The sequence below is a fragment of the Dendrobates tinctorius genome, unplaced genomic scaffold (assembly GCF_039654945.1).
Source record: "Dendrobates tinctorius isolate UK_male_01 unplaced genomic scaffold, ASM3965494v1 ptg000332l, whole genome shotgun sequence".
NCBI lineage: Eukaryota > Metazoa > Chordata > Amphibia > Anura > Dendrobatidae > Dendrobates > Dendrobates tinctorius.
This window is the reverse complement of record NW_027361998.1, coordinates 576,606-602,852: the sequence shown is the minus strand read 5'-3', so window position 1 is coordinate 602,852 and position 26,247 is coordinate 576,606. Positions and strand designations below refer to the sequence as shown.

The window sequence follows — 26,247 nt, the reverse complement described above, 5'->3', positions numbered from 1 at the left end:
GAGCCTCCGAATTGCAGAATGTTGAGCTCAACTTCATAAAAGTTAAACATTGCTGGTAGTGCAAGCAGCGGCAGCGAGCTGTCCTATGGGCTTAGCAAACCTGCCAAGTTTGTGCTGACTTGCATAACTGTTGTTTTCTCACTCGAGTTACAGCCGGCCGGCGATTACAACATTTCATTAATCTAATCAGAGTAAACGTTTTATAGATGAGGGAAGGGAAACAGACTGCAAACAATAAACGTGCAAACATGAAAGCTCCCTGAAAGGAAAGGGTTCAGGTGCCGGGCCATGCACCGGCCCATTCAGACTTAGCTCTAGAATTACAGGGTGCGGCCATTCATGTCTCTCTAGGAGATCAAAGTTGAATTAGAGGGCATTATTGTGGTCCATGATAGATAATGAATTTTCCACGAACAGCCACTGATTGGCCATGCAGAGGACGCTACATGCAAGTGGCCAATCTGGGATTGCCTTCTTCTTGCATCCACAGCCAATCAGTGATTCTATCCAGCAAAGAAAAGTTGCCGTGTCCATAACATCCATAGACGTCAGTAGGGAGGGCCACACTTCCCTTATATGTGGTTGCTATTGTCATCCGGTTGGTTGTTTCCGTGTTCCTGGAGACTACAGAAAAATGGAGCTCCTGGCTGGATGTGTGAGCTCTTACCTTAGCGATACACCAATGTGGACTGAACGCTTGACGTTTAACACGTGGCCATACAGTCCTTCTGGTACATGTGACACTAAAGAACTAGATCACAATGGGAGCCTCAGTCGTTCCTTGAGTAGGCCGCATGCCCCAAGGTGTGTCGCTATGACCCCTCACAACTATTCTCAACTTCCAATCTTCAGTCTTCAGTGTACGAGAAAACATGTCCCAAGCTTGCCATCTTCTCCTCTATGAACCTCACATCTGGCTACACTTACGCTTGCTTTAGGCCCCCACCTCCATGAGATAAAGGGTCCTTCTGCTACTTGATACTTGTTCACCCTAGAATTTGATATCCGAGTATGGTCTTCATACACAACACCCTTTTGGACCATAAGTCCTTTTTCAATACTTTCCCCTATCTGACTGACAAACAGAAGGTTGAATTTCCTATGCCCACTTAACTCCTCCCTTCATGGTTCCTTCCTCTGGTTAGCTAAGTGCTGCAGGCCACAAAATAAATAAAGCAACATTCAAAACATGATAAAGCATTATATCACTATAAGATCTTCAGGAGGGATGTTGACAGCTTCTCCACTCCCTTACATTCTCCCTTCTTTAATTATGGTCGTTCTCAACCATCCAAGACCTGCAATACAATAAAAGCAGCCACATAATATAATGCATTCTAGAACTTGAGAGGATCTAGAACATCTTCTTTAATGATCTTCTTCTTTAAGGTGCAACAGTCCTTAGAGTTGATCCGGCCCTTCTTGGTAAAGTCCACTGGAATAGTAACACAGTCCTTTAACTTGATAACAGTCCACAAAGTGCAAGGGTAGTCCTAAATGTGGCTCAGTCCATAGCTGATGGTGTAGGACCCTTCAGCTGCCTAAGCGCCCTTAATCTAGCAGAAAAGGGCACTATACTGTAGATGTAACAAAAATAAATTCAAAGCAAAGTCTATCAGTGGGTATGGCAAATTCTCGGCCTATGTGGGGGTATAAACTTTACAGTCTCTCCAAGGAAGAGAGGCTCACCTAGCCTTTGACCATAAAATCTTCTCTCTTCATGAACCCAGGAACTTGGACCCGACTGGTCCACTGGCATCAGCTACCTTAAGAGTTTGAGTTTCTCAAACACAACTGGAGAGCGATAAGTACGACTGTGTACCTTCTCCAGTTCTTTCTCACTGAGGTTGTTCGGGCATCCTGCGCAATTCCTCCATCTTCTTTGGTTGGGCCTCCTTAGTCCTTCCTGTCTCTTATCATATGCAGGACCCTGCTGCCAACACAAGACATATGGTATAGGCCACCAGGCCAATTTTATATCTCCTCCACAAAAGACCAATATGGCCTTATTAAATTATCCCTTAAAGTTCTGCCACATTGGTACTATTGTACAAGGGAGGAAATCTGGACTTGAAAAATTGGTCCAAAAGCTGGAAAAACAGCATCAAATGATTCCCTTCTTTCACCATATTTTACAGTAGGTTCTGTGTTTCCAATTAGGGCAGATAACATTCTCCAAGCATTTGTCAAACCCAACTTCATCCATCTGACACCATCAGTGAGATTTGATTCATCACCCTTAAAGGAACAGGCTTCCTCTGCCACACAGTGACATGCTTTACATTACTCCAGCAGACACCTGGCATTGAGCATGCTGATGATAGCCTTCTGTGCAGCTGCTCCACCATGGAGACCCATTTCATAAAACTGCTGGCACAAGGCTATTTAGCACTTGGATGCCATCTGCATGGAGTCTATATGGTCTCCTAAATTGTTGCATGTTCCTCTGGATTTTCTGGTTTATATTCCAACTCCAAAGACATAAAGATTGGTTAATCAGCTTCCTATGAAATTGGCCCTACTTTGTGTTTCATGATTCCCCCTTGAGGCATCTTCATCTAGGGTTGTCCTCTCCTGGACCTCATGTTGTGGCAGGAATCCAATAGATTGTAGTCCCCAAAAATATGGATCTAAAATAAGAAGCTATGGAGCAGAAAGTATGCGAGCAATGCTCCGGGCGAATCTTGCCTCCTGCCCTGCGGCTACACAGCAATATTTACCCTCCAAACACCAAGGAGCCGCGTTACCCAGGAACAGGTCTGTCTTGTTTGCCCCATCTTGGTGTTCACACCGTTCTGAAGGAATGAATGGTCACGTCCCAGTGCAATACAGTTATGTGGAAAAGTAAGCAAAGGGTTTTTTATTTTTTATCATATGTGGATCTTTCAATATTTAAAAAAAAAAAAAAACAACAACTTTTGCTTAGCAATAATTTAGTACTTTTAATTTTTTAATGTTTTTAAACTTTTTAAAAACTTTTTACTGTATTTAATAGTCCCCTTAGGGGACTCAAAGCTGCGATCATCTGATCCCTTGCATTACACATAGCAGGGTTTTAGCATTGCTGTGTATACAGAAAATTATGATCTCCAATGAATGCCAGGCACGGCGGTCATCAGGAGACCCCTGGCTGTCATTACACCCTATCGGTGCCCTGAGGTCATAAATGACGCGGTCCACTGTCGGCGCGTGTTCAAACCGGCTGTCAAAGATTGAGAGTGGGATTTAACAGGTTAACAACCGTGAGTGGAGCACCGTTAAAGGCTCGTGATGGCTGATTAAATCAGCCATCATGTGCGGGAAAACGTGCGGGCTCAGCGTGTGAGCCTGCATCAAAGGCAGGGACAAGACATATGACGTAAAGATACATCATGTGTCATGAGGGGGTTAAAAAACAAACGGCACGAAAACACAACCAAACAAAATAGGAGTGCACTGACCTGGTTCATTTTCGCTGCGTAGCGAATCAGGTGCGTCTGGTACCCGGCATGCAAAAATATTGTGACTTATAAAGGTGTGTTCCCCAGATTTCTGGCATAACCACCTTAACGTGTCCCTGTTCCTCCCTCTTGCTGAATAATAAATCCTCACTATCAGTTTTCCCACCTATTGAGTAAAGAGAAGATTTCCTGAAATTTGATTTCGATTTGATTCTAAATTGCTCCAAAATCTCCAAGTACTTTGAAAACACGCGTGTAACACTCTGAGGCCTCCTAGGACTGCATCCAACCCCTTCCAAGCTCTTTAGCTCATACACAACCTTAGTAACCTCAGTGGATGGTGTAATAACCAGGCTCTCTGAATGAGCCCTGAGATCTTCTCTCATCTCTCCATTCCCCCAGTAAATGGCAGCTGCTACTCCTACTTGTGGTTTTATAGTGGCTACAAGCCTAAAATCCCTCATGATTGGCTGTGGATTACCTGCAGGCCCTTATGGCTGCACCTGATGTCACCTGATCCTTCTTTCGCGATCACTTTAGGTGATTCGTCCTAATCAAATTATTAGAACTTCCAAACTTTGATGAATTTCAAAACTTTTTCTCCGAACTCGACTTGTGCAGAATTGATTTACTGGTCAAGAATGACAGATTATTTCATTGCCGTGACACCCAGTGATCCGCTGCAAACTGTGGGAGAATCTGGCTGAGCCTGCAAATTTTCAGTTTTCCATGCGGCGCCTCCACTGGACAAAGTAAGTATTACACAGTTGGTCCGTCTGGAACGACAGATACTTTTCTAACAACTTTCCGGTCTGAAAACTATAACACAACCGTCATCACTTTCCCGTTCGCCGTCGATGTTGTTACGTGACTTCTTAAAGAAAAGGAGCATCTGCTCTTCCAGAAAAACACCCCCAGCTGCTGCTCCATCTCTCGGAGAGGTCACAGATCTCTCGGCGTTACCATCTGGACCTCAGATCCCAGAACTAAGTGACAATGTCACGTCCGCTGCCATTATTATGACCTACGCTAAAGCAGCGACGGCATTAACGGGACGGTCCCGTCATAGGTGAACAGACTGTAATTATTGCAAAGGGAAAAAGAGACGAGGTCGCCCCCTGCTCCGCACAGACCGGGATGGAGCAGCAAGGGATCATCCTCATAACGGAGGCGCTGATGACCCGTCCGCCAGGTCACGCGACAATACCGCAACGAGTGCCAAACCCGCCGCTTTTCTGATGTAGAAAGTTCTCATTCCTCTAGTCACAACCAAAGCTGCATTCAAAATGAAATAGATGAAAAACAGCAATCATATTACTAGGCAATGCTGCAGCTGTACCTGCAGTCCTATGTAACACCACAGATAACACAGTGATCACTCTCTGAGTATAGATAATGCAGTAGATGTCACCTGCAGTCCCATGTAACACCACAGATAACACAGTGATAACTCTCTGAGTACAGATAATGCAGTAGATGTCACCTACAGTCCCATGTAACACCACAGATAACAGTGATAACTCTCTGAGTACAGATAATGCAGTAGATGTCACCTACAGTCCCATGTAACACCACAGCTAACACAGTGATAACTCTCTGAGTACAGATAATGCAGTAGATGTCACCTGCAGTCCTATGTAACACCACGATAACACAGTGATAGCTCTCTGAGTACAGATAATGCAGTAGATGTCACCTACAGTCCCATGTAACACCACAGCTAACACAGTGATCAACTCTCTGAGTACAGATAATGTAGTAGATGTCACCTGCAGTCCTATGTAACACCACAGATAACACAGTGATCACTCTCTGAGGACAGATAATGTAGTAGATGTCACCTGCAGTCCCATGTAACACCACAGCTAACACAGTGATAACTCTCTGAGTACAGATAATATAGTAGATGTCACCTGCAGTCCTATGTAACACCACAGATAGCACAGTGATAACTTTCTGAGTACAGATAATGTAGTAGATGTTACCCGCAGTCCTATGTAACACCACAGATAACACAGTGATAAGTCTCTGAGTACATATAATGTGGTAGATGTCACCTGCAGTCCCATGTAACACCACAGCTAACACAGTAATTACTCTCTCAGTACAGATAATGTAGTAGATGTCACCTGCAGTCCCATGTAACACCACAGATAACACAGTGATAACTCTCTGAGGACAGATAATGTAGTAGAAGTTACCTACAGTCCTATGTAACACCACAGATAACACAGTGATAGCTCTCTGAGTTATTTATGTCTTATATTGTGGCACTATTTATATGTGTAGTATGACAGCATTATTTATGTGCACTGTATTGCAGCATTATTTATGTGTACAGTATTTCAGCATTATTTATGTGTACAGTATTGCAGCATTATTTATGTGCACTGTATTGCAGCATTATTTATGTGTACAGTATTGCAGCATTATTTATGTGTACAGTATTGCAGCATTATTTATGTGTACAGTATTGCAGCATTATTTATGTGCACTGTATTGCAGTATTATTTATGTGTACAGTATTTCAGCATTATTTATGTGTACAGTATTGGAGCATTATTTATGTGCACTGTATTGCAGCATTATTTATGTGTACAGTATTGCAGCATTATTTATGTGTACAGTATTGCAGCATTATTTATGTGCACTGTATTGCAGCATTATTTATGTGTACAGTATTGCAGCATTATTTATGTGCACTGTATTGCAGCATTATTTATGTGTACAGTATTGCAGCATTATTTATGTGCACTGTATTGCAGTATTATTTATGTGCACTGTATTGTGACATTCTTTATATGTAAAACATTTAAAGGGAATCTGTCACCTATTTTTCCACATACAAGCTGCGGCCACCGCCATCAGGGGCTTATCTGCAGCATTCTGTCATGCCGTACATCTGCCCCCGATGTAACCTGAAAGATGAGAAAAACAAGTTAGATTATACTCACCCGGGGGCGGTCCGGTGCGGTCTTGGTCTGATGGGTGTTGCGGTCCGGCGTCTCCGGTCTTCTAGAGATGACGTCCTCCTCCTTACTTCTGCCGCGGCTCCTGCACAGGCGTACTGATCTGTCCTGTTGAGGGCAGAGTAAAGTACTGCAGTGCGCAGGCGCCGGGAAAGGTCAGAGAGGTCCGGCGCCTGCGCACTGCAGTACTTTACTGTGCCCTCAACAGGACAGATCAGTACGCCTGCGCCGGAGCCGCGGCAGAAGGAGGAGGACGTCATCGCTAGCAGATGGGAGGCGCCGGACTGCGACACCCACGACACCCGCCCCCCCCCCGGTGAGTATAATCTAACTTGTTTTTCTTCTCGTTCAGGTTACATCGGGGGCAGATGTGCGGCATTACAGAATACTGTAGACAAGCCGCTGATGGCGGTGGCCGCAGTTTATAGGCAGAAAATGGGGTGACAGATTCCCTTTAAGAACTACTAAATAATGCGGCATCCTGTCTACATTACAACGTGCCCCCAAGAACCACCTCATCATTGTGCGTTAGTTGTGGCATCTCGGCGGTGGTGTCAGCGGAGGATGGCGATATTATTATTTACGGAGGTCTAGGGCACTAAGAGTATTACAGGGTCATCTTACACCAGCGCAATAAGGTCAGTGACGATGCTCAGGGGGTGAATACTTTTCCTTGGTCGCCATGTAATGCCTGATTTCTCCCCTAGCAGTATAATACGAGTCTGATTTCTTCCGTTCCGTTCCATGTGACCGCGTGACGGAGCTGAACTCTGGATGAACTGGAAAGCGCATAACATGTCAAGCGGCATCCGCCGTCCGCTCCGCTCGTAATGACGGTACAATATATATAAAATGTGTCATAAATAAGAGATGGCGCTACTCAAAGACTCTCGGTGGCTTCAGGAGCCATCATCAGATCGCTCAGCGTCAGTGTGGTGCTCTGTATGTGTTAGAGATATCCCGGGGGGCGCGTGTGAAGAGCCACCGCCATGTCTCCTCCTAGAGAGAGCAGCACAGGACGCCGCGCTTCATTATTGATGTGATCTGCCGGTGGCTGATTCCAGGTAGCCATCACTCACATCAACTCATTGTATGAGGAGGAACATTTTTACTAATTTATAACATCCCTGTAGCTATGAATGTAAGTCCATCAGTTTAAAAGGTGCAGCTCAGCTTGTCCGACAAAGCAAAGCAACACTTAAAACATCAAATAACAACCAAAAACCTGGATCCTCCCTGCACCAATGGCTGCCACATAGCCAGAGAGATAAATTGTACAATAGTTTTTTCCTGTTGTCACCACCAGGGGGAACTGTGGACACACAGCTGTATACAACCAGTACGGAGATAAATAGGAATCATATAAAACTATAAGTAGTGAGCTCCCTCTAGTGGTGGCAGTCAGAAGTTCTGTGCCAGAAATATAAATCCCGTCTTCTACAAAAATGTAATGTCTCATTTTTTGTGAAGGATAATATCACAAATTGCCTGTAGACCTGGAGTATCTAGTCCTATCCTGTGTGATACCGTCTGCTGAGCCGTGTATCTAATCTTAACCTGTGTGATACTGACTGCTGAGCTGTGTATCTAATCCCATCCTGTGTGATACCGTCTGCTGAGCCGTGTATCTAATCTTAACCTGTGTGATACTGACTGCTGAGCTGTGTATCTAATCCCATCCTGTGTGATACCGTCTGCTTAGCCGGTATCTAATCTTAACCTGTGTGATACTGACTGCTGAGCTGTGTATCTAATCCCATCCTGTGTGCTACCGTCTGCTGAGCCGCGTATCTAATCCTATCCTGTGTTATACTGACTGCTGAGCTGTGTATCTAATCCTATCCTCTGTTATATTGACTGCTGAGCCATGTATCTAATCCTATCCTATGTGATACTGCCTGCTGAGCCGTGCATCTAATCCCATCCTGTGTGATACCGTCTGCTGAGCTGTGTATCTAATCCTATCCTGGGTGATACCGTCTGCCGAGCCATGTATCTAACCCTATCCTGTGTGATACTGACTACTGAGCCGTGTATCTAGTCCTATCCTGTGTGATACTTTCTGCTGAGCTGTGTATCTAATCCTCTCCTGTGTGATACTGTCTGATGAGCCGTGTATCTAATCCTATCCTGGGTGATACCGTCAGCTGAGCCGTGTATCTAACCCTATCCTGTGATACTGACTGCTGAGCCATGTATCTAGTCCTATTCTGTGTGATACTGACTGCTAAGCCGTGTATCTAATCCTATCCTGTGTGATACTTTCTGCTGAGCTGTGTATCTAATCCTCTCCTGTGTGATACTGACTGCTGAGCCGTGTATCTAATCCTATTCTGTGTCATATTGACTGCTGAGCCGTGTATCTAATCCTATCCTGTGTGATACTGACTGCTGAGCCGTGTATCTAATCCTCTCCTGTGTGATACTGTCTGCTGAGCCGTGTATCTAATCCTATCCTGTGTGATACTGTCTGCTGAGTCGTGTATCTAATCCTATCCTGTGTGATACCGTCTCCTAAGCGGTGTATCTAATCCTATCCTGTGTGATACTTTCTGCTGAACTGCGTATCTAATCCTCTCCTGTGTGATACTGACTGCTGAGCCGTGTATCTAATCCTATTCTGTCATATTGACTGCTGAGCCGTGTATCTAATCCTATCCTGTGTGATACTGACTGCTGAGCTGTGTATCTAATCCCATCCTGTGTGATACCGTCTGCTGACCCACGTATCTAATCCTATCCTGTGTGATACTGACTGCTGAGCCGTGTATCTAATTCTATCCTGTTTGTTACTAACTGCTGAGCCGCGTATCTAATCCTCTCCTGTGTGATATTGTCTGCTGAGCCGTGCATCTAATCCACTCCTATGTGATACTGCCTGCTGAGCCGTGCATCTAATCCGATCCTGTGTGATACCGTCTGCTGAGCCGTGTATCTAATCCTATCCTGGGTGATACCGTCTGCTGAGCCGCGTATCTAATCCTATCCTGTGTTATATTGACTGCTGAGCCGAGCCGTGTATCTAATCCTCTCCTGTGTAATACTGACTGCTGAGCAGTGTACCTAATCCTATTCTGTGTCATATTGACTGCTTAGCCGTGCATCTAATCCCATCCTGTGTGATACCGTCTGCTGAGCTGTGTATCTAATCCTCTCCTGGGTGATACCGTCTGCCGAGCCATGTATCTAACCCTATCCTGTGTGATACTGACTACTGAGCCGTGTATCTAATTCTGTCCTGTGTGATACCGTCTGATGAGCCGTGTATCTAATCCTATCCTTGGTGATACCGTCTGCTGAGCCGTGTATCTAACCCTATCCTGTGATACTGACTGCTGAGCCAAGTATCTAGTCCTATTCTGTGTGATACTTTCTGCTGAGCTGTGTATCTAATCCTCTCCTGTGTGATACTGACTGCTGAGCAGTGTATCTAATCCTATTCTGTGTCATATTGACTGCTGAGCCGTGTATCTAATCCTATCCAGTGTGATACTTTCTGCTGAGCTGTGTATCTAATCCTCTCCTGTGTGATACTGACTGCTGAGCTGTGTATCTAATCCTATTCTGTGTCATATTGACTGCTGAGCCGTGTATCTAATCCTATTCTGTGTCATATTGACTGCTCAGCCGTGTATCTAATCCTATCCTGTGTGATACTGTCTGCTGAGCCGTGTATCTAATCCTATCCTGTGTGATACCGTCTCCTGAGCCGTGTATCTAATCCTATCCTGTGTGATACTTTCTGCTGAACTGCGTATCTAATCCTCTCCTGTGTGATACTGACTGCTGAGCCGTGTATCTAATCCTATTCTGTCATATTGACTGCTGAGCCGAGTATCTAATCCTATCCTGTGTGATACTGACTGCTGAGCTGTGTATCTAATCCCATCCTGTGTGATACCGTCTGCTGACCCGCGTATCTAATCCTATCCTGTGTGATACTGACTGCTGAGCCGTGCATCTAATCCCATCCTGTGTGATACCGTCTGCTGAGCCGTGTATCTAATCCTATCCTGGGTGATACCGTCTGCTGAGCCGCGTATCTAATCCTATCCTGTGTTATATTGACTGCTGAGCCAAGCCGTGTATCTAATCCTCTCCTGTGTAATACTGACTGCTGAGCCGTGTATCTAATCCACTCATATGTGATACTACCTGCTGAGCCGTGCATCTAATCCCATCCTCTGTGATACCGTCTGCTGAGCCGTGTATCTAATCCTATCCTGGGTGATACCGTCTGCTGAGCCATGTATCTAACCCTATCCTGTGTGATACTGACTGCTGAGCCGTGTATCTAATCCTCTCCTGTGTGATACCGTCTGCTGAGCCGTGTATCTTAACCTATCCTGGGTGATACCGTCTGCTGAGCCATGTATCTAACCCTATCCTGTGATACTGTCTGCTGAGCCGTGTATCTAATCCTATCCTGTGTGATACTGACGGCTGAGCCGTGTATCTAATCCTATCCTGTGTGATACCGACGGCTGAGCCGTGTATCTAATCCTATCCTGTGTGATACTGACTGCTGAGCCGTGTATCTAATCCTATCCTGTGTGATACTGACTGCTGAGCCGTATATCTAATCCTATCCTGTGTGATACCGTCTCCTGAGCCGTGTATCTAATCCTATCCTGTGTGATAGTGATTGCTGAGCCGTGTATCTAACCCTATCCTGTGATACTGTCTGCTGAGCCGTGTATCTAATCCTATCCTGTGTGATACCGTCTGCTGATCCATGTATCTAATCCTATCCTGTGTGATACCGTCTGCTGAGCCGTGTATCTAATCCTATCCTGTGTGATACTGTCTGCTGAGCCGTGTATCTAATCCTCTCCTGTGTGATACTCTCTGCTGAGCCGTGTATCTAATCCTATTCTGTGTGATAGTGACCGCTGAGCCGTGTATCTAATCCTATCCTGTGTGATACTGACTGCTGAGCCGTGTATCTAATCCTATTCTGTGTGATTCTGACTGCTGAGCTGTGTATCTAAACCTATCCTGTGTGATACTGACTGCTGAGCCGTGTATCTAATCCTATCCTGTGTGATACTGACTGCTGAGCCGTGTATCTAATCCTATCCTGTGTGATACCGTCTCCTGAGCCGTGTATCTAATCCTATCCTGTGTGATAGTGATTGCTGAGCCGTGTATCTAACCCTATCCTGTGATACTGTCTGCTGAGCCGTGTATCTAATCCTATCCTGTGTGATACCGTCTGCTGATCCATGTATCTAATCCTATCCTGTGTGATACCGTCTGCTGAGCCGTGTATCTAATCCTATCCTGTGTGATACTGTCTGCTGAGCCGTGTATCTAATCCTCTCCTGTGTGATACTCTCTGCTGAGCCGTGTATCTAATCCTATTCTGTGTGATAGTGACCGCTGAGCCGTGTATCTAATCCTATCCTGTGTGATACTGACTGCTGAGCCGTGTATCTAATCCTATTCTGTGTGATTCTGACTGCTGAGCTGTGTATCTAAACCTATCCTGTGTGATACTGACTGCTGAGCCGTGTATCTAATCCTATCCTGTGTGATACTGACTGCTGAGCCGTGTATCTAATCCTATCCTGTGTGATACTGACTGCTGAGCCGTGTGTCTAATCCTCTCCTGTGTGATACTGACTGCTGAGCCGTGTATCTAATCCTATCCTGTGTGATACTGACTGCTGAGCCGTGTATCTAATCCTATCCTGTGTGATACTGACTGCTGAGCCGTGTATCTAATCCTATCCTGTGTGATACTGACTGCTGAGCCATGTATCTAATCCTATCCTGTGTGATACTGACTGCTGAGCCGTGTATCTAATCCTATCCTGTGTGATACTGACTGCTGAGCCGTGTATCTAATCCTATCCTGTGCCTCTTTACCTCTTGGACCTTTGTACAACTGCAGCGGTTGCACCAATGATACGTCCACCCCTGATATGTCTTTAATGTGGTATTCCCATCTCCAAGATCCTATCCCAATTTGTAGCAGGTGTAGTAATAATAATATTAGCAAATAGCTCCAATTAGAAATGTAGTATAGTTATTCTGATTTGCTTTGTCTTTTTCCTTATGTGCAAGTATTGCAAGACCTTAGGTATCCATGGTTACGACCACTGATAAAGTGATAGCTAGTTGCTAGTGGTCGTAACCATTGATCTATATGTAGAGTTTTTCTGATTCATTATGTCTCTTTCCTTATGTGCAGGACATAAGGTATCCACAGTTATGGCCACTGACAGGCTGGGGTCACACTTGTGAGAAACTCGCACGAGTCTCGCGTCTCAATACCCAGCACTGCCGCCGGCACACGGGACTGAAGTGTTTGGATACATGTATTTCTATGCAGCTGAGCGCTCCGGTCCGAGAGCAGGAGGTAGTGCCGGGTATTGAGATGCGAGACTCGTGCGAGTTTCTCTCAAGTCTGACCCTGGCCATATAGTGATAGTTAGCTAGTGGTTGTAAACATGGTGTGAGGTAATGACCGCTGTTACAGCTAGGGGGCGCTGTGTGTTCTCCCTACGATACGCACAGAGGCATATTGAGGCTATGGGAATGCATTGCAGTCACAGGCATAGCTAGGTTTACAATGGTGAAGCAGTGACTGATGTCACAGGTAGGGGGCGCTGTGTAGTCTCCCCAGGATATGCAGAGAGGTGTATGAAGGCCATAGGTGTGCATGGCAGTCACAGTTGTAGCAGTGACTGCACTGCAGACTGACAATAAAAGTGTTAGTCTTGGACATGTGTGTGTCCAAGGCAGAGGTGCAGAAAACCTGCTCTGGATTTTGTGATTGAAACAGATTGCAGTGTGATAGTGGTGCAGTCTGTTCCATTCCGGACCCAGGTTTTCCATGTGGCTGAAAGCCACAGGTTTCTGTGATAAAAGCCCTGCAGGAAAGGGTTGGTGAGGTCTGAGTGAGTCTGAGGAGTCTCAGGTGTGTCAGGAGTAGAGTGAGGCCTGGCAACCCACAGGGTACACAGTGGTGCTGCCTCCACGGTGACTGGTATCGGATGTGGATGTCTTGTGCCCGGAGGTGAACCGGAGGTAGACAGTCCTCTACCCGAAGAAACACTGGCGTGTGTAACGGCTGCAAACAGATGGATACGGTGCCGGGCTGCGATCTGGAGGATGTCAAGGACTGCGTACGGCTGTGTGCGTCAATAAAGAGACTAAAGACACTGGACAAGGTGAAGTCCGGCATGTTTAGGGACTGTGATACAAAGCTGTGTCCTATATAGTGCCATGAACACCGATAATATGCACTGAAGTTATATGCATTTGTGTGGATTGGAACCTAACACATTAGAGACTTTTATGGTTGAACTTTGTGGGTCACTTCCTCCTCACTGGGTACGGTGCTACCGCTGCATTACAATGGATACCTAAGGTCCTGCAATGCCTGCACATTAGGAAAGAGACACAGTGAATCAGAAGAACTATACTACATTTCTAATTGAAGCTATTTGCTAATATTAGTACAACTACTACATATTGGGAAAGGATTTTGGAGATGGGAATATCCCGTTAATGTGCGATACTGTCCGCTAAGCAGAGCTAGACCCCCGGACTATGACTTTTGGACCACTTTCTATTGGTAACATAAGTCACATTGAGTGACCAAGAAATAGATTAAAGAAAACTGAAAACAACACCGAGGGAAGGAGGTGGACATTGGGAAATCTCGTGTGCCCGCAGTCTGGCATTGACCCTGAGATGTGGGAGCAGACATACCCATATATAGCCCGAGTACCCCGCAAAGCCATAGAAACTGCTGGGTGGTCCCAGATCTGTGGAAGTGAGGAGACACATACTGTGGTCATAGAGGAATGATCAGATCCAGGCCAGAAAGCGAAGGGGCGGCATAAAAAAAGTGTGCGCTCTGGAAGATCCAAAACAAGGTGTCAAGAGTCCAGAACTGCTCCAACTAATCATAGAAAGGCAGTAATATTCCTACAATATGGCTGCAACTGGGGCCACAAAGTCAGGAGCCTGGAGCCAGAGCCACAGGGAGAAGAGCACCGGGCTAAGAAGGTTAGAATTTACTGACTGTTACATATCAACTAAGAAAGGTGCCTGGACCGTGAGAAGATTAGTACAGGGATAATGCACACAGTGATGTCACAGTATGGGGATAATGCACACAGTGATGTCACAGTATGGGGATAATGCACACAGTGATGTCACAGTATGGGGATAATGCACACAGTGATGTCACAGTATGGGGATAATGCACACAGTGATGTCACAGTATGGGGATAATGCACACAGTGATGTCACAGTATGGGGATAATGCACACAGTGATGTCACAGTATGGGGATAATGCACACAGTGATGTCACAGTATGGGGATAATGCACACAGTGATGTCACAGTATGGGGATAATGCACACAGTGATGTCACAGTATGGGGATAATGCACACAGTGATGTCACAGTATGGGGATAATGCACACAGTGATGTCACAGTACGGGGATAATCCTGTACTGATCCTGAGTTACATCCTGTATTATACTCCAGAGCTGCACTCACTATTCTGCTGGTGCAGTCACCGTGTACATAAATTACATTATTGATCCTGAGTTACATCCTGTATTATACTCCAGAGCTGCACTCACTATTCTGCTGGTGCAGTCTCTGTGTACATACATTACTGATCCTGAGTTACATCCTGTATTATACTCCAGAGCTGCACTCACTATTCTGCTGGTGCAGTCACCGTGTACATACATTACATTACTGATCCTGAGTTACATCCTGTATTATACCCCAGAGCTGCACTCACTATTCTGCTGGTGCAGTCACTGTGTACATACATTACATTACTGATCCTGAGTTACATCCTGTATTATTCCCCAGAGCTGCACTCACTATTCTGCTGGTGCAGTCACTGTGTACATACATTACATTACTGATCCTGAGTTACATCCTGTACCCTAGAGCTGCACTCACTATTCTGCTGGTATGGCCTTTATGATAGACTATAACCAACTGTATTTACATTTCTTCATCCTTCAGAGCTGAAATCCCAGCATTCTTTCCTTTTTCAGTTTCCAAACAGTAAATGTAGTTTCTACACCTGCTGAACATGATGATATCCCGTAGTTTGATGGTGGAATGATGGAGCCGGACTCTCCGCTCTGGTCTGCAGATATTTGATGTGATCGTGTGTAACATTCTGCAGAGCAGGAAACCACAGAATTCACTCTAAGAATATAATGTGCCGTCATCTTCAGTAGGAATGATGCAGAAGCTTCATGTGCAGCGCTGGCAGCCGAAATACCAGATACTAAGCGGAACCACAATGTTTTCCAAGGTTTTCTCGTGGAGGGAAATGGAAAAGCACCTTCCAGGTCGGCATTTTTCTTAAAGGGCAAGAGCATGCCCTTGAGATTCCTAATGTGTGACCATGGCCAAAGAAAGAAATCGCGTGTGATGGTCACTGGAACCTGCAAGCAGAGCCGAATCCTGACAGTGAGGATATTACACGCTGTTAGGATCGGCCGCAGGACGTCATTTTATCATTAAATGGCTCGTCCAGGTTTGTGATGAGTCTTCAGTTCCTGTAGGCGGCTGCCGACTTCTGAATTCTCACAGCGCACAAAACCTAGCAGATGAAAACACATAGTAGTGGGATTCTAGACACTTACCAATGTCTGCCAGCAGTACTTTGTCTTCGGATATGCACGTTCCTTGCTGGATCTGCTGTACATTAGTCCGGTCTATATGGAGCTACCACATTGTCAGGTCACTGCATTGTTACTGTTTTGCTCCTAAAGACCTAATTTTTGTTATTTTCTTAGTATTTTGTACATTCCCCTTTGGCTTTCACCACGGCCTGAATCCTTCTGCTCTCGGTCAGATTGAAGCATGTCTCCACCGACATCTGATCTCAGGTCCCTTCTTCACATTCCCCATGTTGGTGCGCACTGGTCGCCTCACTTCGGTCTGTATACAGCTGTTTCTTCATCTCTCCCCATAAGTGCAGGATTGGGCTGGGGCGGACGCTGACAGCTTGGGGCTGGTCGAGTGGATCCAATAAGTCAAAACTTTTATACACTAGTCATTGATTTCAATAAAAATTCATTTTTTAGAGCACCAGATTCCACTAATTTTTGTATCGTAAGGGTTAGGACTAGAGCTGAGCGAATTTGTTCGGGTTCCCTCTTATTCGGCAAGCTGTAGCACTTACCGAAGAAGCTGCAGAGGGAACCCGGCCTCCTGGGCCGCGCCGGCTGAGCAGCTCATGGGTGCCGCGGGTATGTCAGTCACAGCACATGCATGGAGATCCCAACAAAAAGGCGCCCCGTGCATGTGTCACACAACCGCGACACATGCAGCTGTGGCGCCGATCAGCCGGCGCGATCCAGGAAGCCGGGTTCCCCCTGCAGCTTATTCGGTAAGCGCCATAGCTTGCCGAATAAGAGGGAACCCGAACAAATTCGCTCAACTCTAGTTAGGACTCTATCCGGGCACCTTCTTATCTAATTTGAACTTCCCTGTAGTACGTGCACCTGAAGGTTACGACAAGTGAAACGTTCTGATACTACGCAGCGGCTGCAGCCGATATCATTGCCCAGACAAGTATTTCAATTGAATTCTTACAAATTTCAGCCCGTGAATTCAAAACCTTACAATGCAAATCTATGACGTAGAAATACTTGGCACTCATATAGGTATATTCAATAACATATTTATTGAATGTAGAAATTCCAGAAAAATAAGAGACATTTCGGTCAATACCTGACCTTCATCAGTCATCTGGATAGAGGAGATCTGTAGTGTCCAGCACTTCCTGTCTCAGCAGTGGACACTTTTTGTGGAATTTCTATGTTCAATTTCCAATTTGTCCTGAGTATTGCTGATACCCCACATGTGGGGGTAAACCACAGTTTGGGCGCATGGCAGAGCTCGGAAGGGAAGGAGCACCGTTTTGACTTTTTCAACGCAGAATTGGCTGGAATTGAGATCAGATGCCATGTCGTGTTTGGAGAGCCCCTGATGTGCCCAAACAGTGGAAATCCCCCACAAGTGACCCAATTTTGGAAACTAGACCCCCCCCCCAAGGTACTTATCTAGGTGTGGTGAGAACTTTTAACCCCCAAGTGCTTCACAGAAGTTTATAGTGTAGAGGCGTAAAGCTAATAGATCATACTTTTTCCACAAAAATGATCTTTTCACCCCCAATTTTTTATTTTACCAAGAGTAACAGGAGAAATTGGACCCCAAAAGTTATTGTGCAATTTCTCTTGAGTACGCCGATACCCCATATGTGGGGCACAGTGCAAAGCTCAGAAGGGAAGAGGCGCCATATTGGATTTCAGATTTTGCTGGAATGCATTGAGGGTGCCATGTCACATTGTCGGAGCCCCTGAGGTGCCAGAAAGGCAGAAACCCCCTCTGGAGGGAGGGACGGAGCGCTGTTTGCCTATTTGAGTGAATGGGTCTGTGCACATATATTCAAATAAGTAGTTCACAGCACCTCATGTAGACAAAGGGTTAACTTTACCCATATTGAAAGCGCCCGTCATATCCAAGGAGTCCCTCTTGGCAAAAAGTCCAAACAATGTAAAAAAGTTGGTGAAATTCAATCACTTTATTCTGCCTTCTGCTGCGACGTTTCGATCTATACAGATCTTGCTTGATGAGGGCCTGTGCGCATGTCTGTTTCCACACGCTGACATCTCAGATTTTAGTGTCAGCAGAGGCCACAAAACGTCCCGCGCACGTGCATACGCATAACACGCATGGATGTCATCCATGTGACACGCATCAAGTGTTAGGCTGTGTGCCCACGTAGCGATTTTTAAGAGTTTTTGCTGCGATTTTCGGCTCAAACGCTGCGAAAACGTTTAAAAATCGTGTACAGAACGCCCCCCATGCTTTCCTATGGCATTCCGCACATGCTGTGCTAATGCTGCGCTTGTTTCTGCAGTGGAATCGCATCGCGGAAAAAAAATCGCAGCATGCTCATTCTTTTGTGCGGAATCGCAAAGAATTGCGGCGATTCCGCACCCATAGGAATGCATGAGAATCGCTTACTTCCCGCATGTGGCTGTGCCCACCATGCGCAAAGTTAAGTGTCTCATGTGCGGTTGGTACCCACGGTGTGGAGGAGAGGAGACTGTCCTCCAGGCCCTGGGTACCATACCCCTGTAAAAAAAAGAATAAAAAATAAAAAATCGGGGTATATTTACCTTCCGGCGTCCCGCGCTGCCATCCCGGCCTAAGCGTTCCCAGTAATGCCTTGCGGCAAGGTCCTGTGATGACGTGGTCTCGCGAGATCGCTATAGTAACACGAGACCAACGTCATCACAGGTCTCGCAAGGCATTACTGGGAACGCTGAGGCCGGGAATGCAGCGCGGGACGCCGGAAGGTAAATATACCCCGATTTTTTTTATTTTTTTTTATTTTTTTTTTTTTTTATTTATTTTTCTTTTTTTCTCATTTTAACATCCTATCTTTTACTATTGATGCTGCATAGGCGGCCTCAGTAGTAAAAACCTGCTCACACTTATCAAACACTATGTTTTGAAGAGTGTGACCAACCTGTCAATCACTTTCCAAGCGATGCTTCAAATCGCTTGGAAAGTGCTTGAATATCGCACGCGAAAATCGCGGTGAAATCGCGCGGAAAAAAATGCGCGATTTCTGGGAAGGAGTCCGGTTTTTAGTGTCCGGAATAAAACGCTACGTGCTGAACATGGCTCTCATCATTCTCCCCTGCTCTGCCGGCGATCGGCGCGAGCAGGGGAGAATGATGAGTTATATCTTATATATATATATATATATACGAGTGTGTGTATCAAGCCACGCTGCCATGGTGACTGTGATGTCATAATAGGTTGCCATAGCGATGATGATGTTATAAAGGTTGCCATGGCGACGATGATGTCATAATAGGTTGCCATGGTGACGATAATGTCAGAATGGTTGCCATGGTGAAAATGATGTCATAATAGGTTGACATGTTGATGATGATGTCATAATGGTTGCCATGGTGATTATGATGTCATTATAGGTTGCTATGGTGATGATGCCTGGTTCAATTTCAACTTATGGAACATGTGTGATGGGTATATGGGCATTGGACTATGGGATGGAGGATGTGTGATGGGAATATGGGCACTGGACTATGGGATGGAGGATATGTATGATGGGTATATGGGCACGGGACTATGGGATGGTGGATATGTATGATGGGTATATGGGCACGGGACTATGGGATGGTGGATATGTATGATGGGTATATGGGCATGGGACTATGGGATGGAGGATGTGTGTGATGGTATATGGGCACGGGCCTATGGGATGGTGGATGTGTGTGATGGTATATGGGCACGGGCCTATGGGATGGTGGATATGTATGATGGGTATATGGGCACTGGACTATGGGATGGTGGATATGTATGATGGGTATATGGGAATGGGACTATGGGATGGAGATATGTATGCTGGGTATATGGGCATGGGACTATGGGATGGAGGAGGTGTGTATGTGTGTGTATCAAGCCATGGTGACCATGATGTCATAATAGGTTGCCACAGCAACGATGATGTCATAAAGGTTGCCTTGGCCCATGGCGAAGATTATGTCATATTGGTTGCCATGGCAACGATGATGTCATAAGTTGCCATGGCGATGATGCCTGGTTCTCTTTAAACTTATGGAAAATGTGTGATGGGTATATGGGCACTGGACTATGGGATGGAGGATAATCATTATAATTTGTTATAACTAACCACAGTTAGTTACTATGCCCGGACTATTACTCCCATCAGCCTACCGCTGCTGCTGCTAATAACAGTGACAGCAGAAGCGGATGATCAGGGTATTCATCAGCTGCCGCTTATGCTATAAATAAATAAATAAATAAATAAATAAATGAAAAAAAATGGTGTGGGTTCCCCTGTATTTTCTATAACCAGCCAGGCAAAACTCACAGCTGGGGGCTGCAACCCTCAGTTTTCATCTTCAGCAAGGCTGGATATAAAAAATGGAGGGGTCCCCACGCTGTTTTTTTTTTAAACTATTTAAATAAATAATTTTAAAAAATGGTGTGAGGTCCCCCCATTTTTGACAACCAGCCTTGCTAAAGCTCACAGCTGGGGGCTGGTATTCTCAGGCTGGTAAGGGGCCATGGATATTAACCCCCCAGCCTAAAAATAGCAGCCCGAAGCTGCCCAGAAAAGGTACATCTATTGGATGCGCCAATTCTGACATTTTGCCTGGCTCTTCCCACTTGTCCTGTAGCGGTGGCAAGTCGGGTAATATTTGTGAGGTTGATGTCACCTTTGTATTGTCAGGTGACATCAAGCCCATGGCTTAGTAATGGAGAGGTGTCTATAAGACACCTATCCATTACTAATGCTATAGTTATAAGGTAAATAAAGACACAGCCAAAATAAAGTCCTTTAATTGAAAAAATGACACAGACTTCTCTAATAATCTCAGTTAAACCATACTTACTGCATCGCCTAATTCCAGTGAAGCCCTCGATGTCGTGTAATAAAACTAAAATAAAAAAAAAACCAATATAAAATACCTGTCAGTCATTGTGTCCCACGCCGTAATCCATGTCTGGGGTATAATTAGTTTTCAACCTGGATGGTGCCAAGATGCAACTGTCCAGGCTGAGAACCACTAGTGAAAGAGCTGCTGGGAATGCAGCATCAGTGACCGGGGGTGACGTCATAGAGGTTACCTCCGGTCATTGGGCTCTGTTCCCAGCTGGGCTGAGCTGCAGTGAGATCCCTGCTAGCACAATTAGCGGGTCTTTGTCTCTCAGCAGAAAATTGGGGTGGGTATTTGTCTTTAAACAGGAAGTTGGGGCAGGTCTTGGTTTCTCAACAGAAAGGGGGGTGGGTCTTTGTCTCTCAACAGGAAGTTGGGGTGGGATTTGTCTTTGGACAGGAAGTGGAGGTTGGTCTTTGTCTGGCAACAGGAAGTGGGAACGGGTCTTTGTCTTTCTACAGGAAGTATAGTTAGCTCATTGTCGTCTTGCTACAGGCAGTGGGGTCAAGTCTTAGTTCCTACAAAAAGTGGTTGGTGAGTCTTTGTTGCTACTGGAAGTGGGTTCTATTCCCTACAGTAAGTGAGGGTGGGTTCTAGTCTCTACAAGAAGTGGAAGGTGGGTTCTTGTCTCTACAGGTAGTGAGGGTGGGTTCTTGTCTCTACAGGTAGTGAGGGTGGGTTTTAGTTTCACAGTAAGTGAGGGTGGATTCTTGTATCTACAGGTAGTGGAGAGTGGGTTCTTGTATCTACAGGTAGTGGAGGGTGGATTCTTGTATCTACAGGTAGTGGAGAGTGGGTTCTTGTATCTACAGGTAGTGGAGGGTGGATTCTAGTCCCCACAAGAAGTGGAGGGTGGGTTCTCGTCTCTACAGGAAGTGAGGGTGGGTTCTTGTATCTACAGGTAGTGGAGGGTGGATTCTAGTCCCTACAGGAAGTGGAGGGTGGGTTCTTGTCTATACAGGAAGTGAGGGTGGGTTCTTGTCTCTACAGGTAGTGGAGGGTGGGTTCTTGTCTCTACAGGAAGTGAGGGTGGGTTCTTGTCTATACAGGAAGTGAGGGTGAGTTCTCGTCTCCACCTCAAGTGAGGGTGGGCTCTAGTTTCACCGTAAGTGAGGGTGGTTTCTCGTCTCTACAGTAAGTGAGGGTGGGTTCTTGTCTCTACAGGAAGTGAGGGTGGGTTCTTGTCTCTACAGGAAGTGAGGGTGGGTTCTTGTCTCTACAAGAAGTGGAGGGTGATTTCTTCTCTCTACAGTAAGTGAGGGTGGGTTCTTGTCTCTACAGTAAGTGAGGGTGGGTTCTTGTCTCTACAGTAAGTGAGGGTGGGTTCTAGTTTCACAGTAAGTGAGGGTGAGTTCTAGTCTCTACTAGAAATGGAGGGTGGGTTCTTGCCTGTCTGTTCCTCATATCCTGAATGTGAAACCGAATACAAGCATAACAGAAAGGCAGACTTTCAGTTCAGGACATTGGACTAAAACAGATCAAATGCATTCTGGGAAGTGAGGAAAAAGATAGTTACAGTACCTGTAGTGCCGGCAGAGTGCTGATGAAGAGGAACTTCCCACTGAAAAAAGAGTTATAGTTCCTGAATATATTACACTGGTATGTGAAACAAATGCAGTTTTACCTTGTTGAGGTGAATGCGGACATACAGACCGTTTCCTGTTACCAGACACATGAATCTATGGCGACTTTGTCAGCGGTAGAACACACAGCATTATAGGTTGGCAGAGCCCAGATATTTTAGGCCTCTGAAGTAGTTGTAATACAGAAGAGTTGCTTCTTTTCATCACCTTTTTACCTTTGACTCGGGCTGGAGTGCATCGCTCATGTTTTGGCTGAGTCGGCCTCATTGACGGCGTCACCCGGCAGAATTCTCTGTGAGCCGTTGTTTGTGGTTTCAGCCTCAAGACTCGGAAGTTGTGTGATTCACTCTGTGGTACGAGCACTCAGGAAGAAATAATGTTGTGAAATTAAGAGAAAACCCTTAAACTTTGACCAAATCTTCAACGTGACAAACATCACACACAAAAAAATGAGGGGAGGACACCGCGAGAAAAAAATCATGATGTCTCCAGGTGGCCACCATCGTACATCCATACAGACACACCAGAGCCGGGGATGGGGGAGGTGAGGGGTTGGGGCTTTTGTGGCCCTGTATGTTTTCTCTAGGAAATAAGGAGGCATTGGACCATAGGGCCCATCTCCCAAATAGTGGGTACTATTCTAAATATTCAAGACTGTTCCGAACATTGAGCAGAGATGAGACGTAGCCTACGTTTGGATAATTCCCTTTTACTGTCCCATGCATAGCAATTGTAACGTAGTAGAGTTATAATAGCGATGCATCTATGGACTTTTATCCACTAAATTCTGAAATTTAGGAGGGGCCTGTAATAGAAGACACCAGGGTAGCAAATCCGTTCATGACATTTCTTCCTCCAGAATCTTCCGCCACCAACTCAGCCATGAAGTGGAGACCCAGTAACGATACAAAGTGAAGCGGGGAACCGAGTGCTGAGGAACAAAGGGCAGAAAAGTCACCACCGCTCTGCTGACCCCATAACTGCAAAGTGTAATGCTAATGCTAGTACCCCTGAATGGTTCCCTTTCCCCCTCCATACAGGGACACTGGCATACTAGCTACGCGGCATGGTCCGACCCCAGCTGCTTCCTGTGTCTGTGCACAAATGGTAAAATGCCCCAGCAAATAACTAGGAGGCATCTGAGTATAAAAGGCACCCTCCCCATTTGGGAGATGCCTGTGGTTCGCCATGGTGTGGGGGCATGTTTTTACTGTGGCCAGACTGGTCTTTTCATCGGAGTCTGCCCAGCGAGCGCCAAATCATCAGTACCAGCTAAGAAGCCGCCTTCCCCTGGTCGTGTGGAGGGAGTTTATATTTCCTCCATTTCTTCCCCTTAGTGTACCCTGTCTGCGGAAGTGGTGCTTGGCGGGGAAACTGAGGGTCTACCGGTGCTTGTGGAGCAGGAGTCAGTCTGGTGGATGCTCACTTTGTCCAGACCCATGGCCTGAGGTATAGGACGCTGGCCAAACCCCTCAGCGTCCAGGCCATTGACTCTGTCCCACTTAGCCAGGGTAGGTTGACCCAAGTAGTGGATAATATACATCTGCGTATAGGGACTCATCATGTAGAGTCCCTGTCATGCTATGTTTTGGAGGGAATGCCAACACCCATCGTTTTAGGCCTCCCTTGGTTGAAAGAACACAACCCGGTGGTAGATTGGCGGTCTAGGGAAGTAGTCAGCTGGGGTCAGTCGTGTAAGGGCTGCTGCCCGGGGGTACTGTCTCTGCCGTCTTTCTACAACCGTCCCCTTCTACTACAGTGGGGGCAGCATGCTGCCAGGGAGTAGGGGCAAGACTCAACCTTCACCACATGCTATCCCTGGGTGTTGGAGTCCTCTTAGGAGGAGAGGGCAGAGGAGGGTTGTGTTTCCTTCTGAGCATTGTGGGGGTGTGAGTGTGACGACACAGGGGGATGCCTCTGTTGTCGGTTCTGTGAAGAGTTCACCATCTTGTGGCAAACATGTGCGTGGCAATAAACGTTCAGGTCCGGACCTGTGTGTGAATGAGTACGTATGGGTGTCCACCAAAAACATCCGGTGGAAGTGTGCTGCTGGGGTCTGGAGTTCTTGGGTGATCGGGCTGTATTGGTTGTCGGCCATTCTTGGCCCAGGGACTTACCAGCTGGAGTTACCCTGTGTTATGCCTGTACACAACTCATTCCCCAGGTCGGCGCTCTGGAGATTTGTGGCGCCTCCGGAGCATACGTTGTCACCTCCATCAGTCCACGTTTGCCATAAATCTGAGAGTCAGGTGACTGCCGAGGTGAACTCTGGAGGATGAAGACATCCTCATTGTAGGTTGTTTTCTGGTGAGGTGCGGTGTTGAAGGTCCATAGGCCCCTCATTGAAGGAGGGTACTGTCACGATCCATTTTTGGATCTGTGTCAGATTCTGGATTCTCATATATAAACTTTTTTCCTTTCTGGCCATCGGGGGTTAATATCAGTTCCCCCCTGGCTGCTGGTGTAATTACATGGCTGATCGATTTGCTGAAGCAGATGGTGACCACTCCCACCTTCCTTTAAAAGGTCACCTAAGGCATCAGCTGGTGTTGATGATATACTTCCTGAATGCTGATCTGGTGCCTTACTCTGCTGTTCGGTGCATTGCAGAAGAGAAAGATAACTGTTTGTCTTACCTTGTCTGTTATCTTTCCTTGGTGACTTATTAGTGCAGCGGTGGGACCAGTGTCAGAACTTACCAATTCCCTAGTAAGGGATAGGTGCAGGGTAAGTGAGGGACAAGGTATCCTGCTCGGCGACAGATTGAACGAACCTGTATGGATGTCAGGTTAGTCCAGGACTCAGCCGCAGCAGAGTGCAGGAGGTGTCCCTTTCAGCGTTCCCTATAGCAGGGCCCACCGTTGTAATTGTGTCCCAGGTGTTCCCTTGTTGTTTTGTCGTTTAATGTCCGACCGCTTGTCGGGTCACGCCACGCAGGGCCAGTCACATATCGTGACAGTGTGTGCAACTGTATGTTACCAGGTAGTCCCGTATCCTGAAGTTAGTGCCAGAACCCCTGGTCCTTGTGCGGCCAGTGTCTGTGCCCGAACTCCTGATCCATGTGGGGCCAGTGCCTGTGCCCGATCCCTTGGTCCTTGTGCCTGAACCCGAACCCCTGATCCATGTGCGGCCAGTGTTTGAACCTGTACCCCTGGTCCATGTGTGGTCAGTTCCTGAATCTGTACCCCTGGTGTTTGTGCAGCCAGCACCTGAACCCGAACCCCTGATCCTTGTACGGTCAGAACCTGAATCCAAACACCTGGTGGCCAGGGCCTGAACTTGAAACCATGTCAGGGGTAGCTGAACACTAAAGTCGATTTCTTGGTACCTGAACCAGTTCCTGAGACCCGTATGTCTGAACGTGTACCTATCTCTGCATTCTACATTGTCCACACTATTATACCAGTCTCTATATCCAGCCCTGTCTATGTATCCTTATCATTATCCGTCCTGCCTGAGGAGTAGTCTAAACGGAGCTTGAGTTCAGTCTGTGTCTATGACCTGAGCCCTGGGGTCAGCAGCCGCACTACCAAGGACTGCCCTGGAATGGTACTTGGCGGTTACCCTCAGCTCAAGACTGCCTCCACCATCAGGAGCTCCAGTGAACACGAGGTATCCGCTTATCTACATCCCTCCTTGGTAAGCCTGGCCTCATGGCAGAGTGGGTCCACGAATCACTTGCCCCACCTGCGGGTGAGACAGCTTACTCAGGCCATGGGCCCTGCTGATCTCCATGCCTCTGTATGCTATA

General features: G+C 46.4%; 1 protein-coding gene across 1 annotated transcript in view; it reads left to right on the top strand.

The window, feature by feature from the left end:
- Positions 1-13,297: 13,297 nt before the first annotated feature.
- ZNF395 (zinc finger protein 395) overlaps positions 13,298-26,247 on the top strand; it is a 101,697-nt gene continuing 88,747 nt past the window's right edge. Inside the window, exon 1 of the mRNA XM_073561905.1 lies at positions 13,298-14,431. The gene's annotated coding sequence lies outside the window, so the exon portion shown is untranslated. The remainder of the gene's footprint in view (positions 14,432-26,247) is intronic.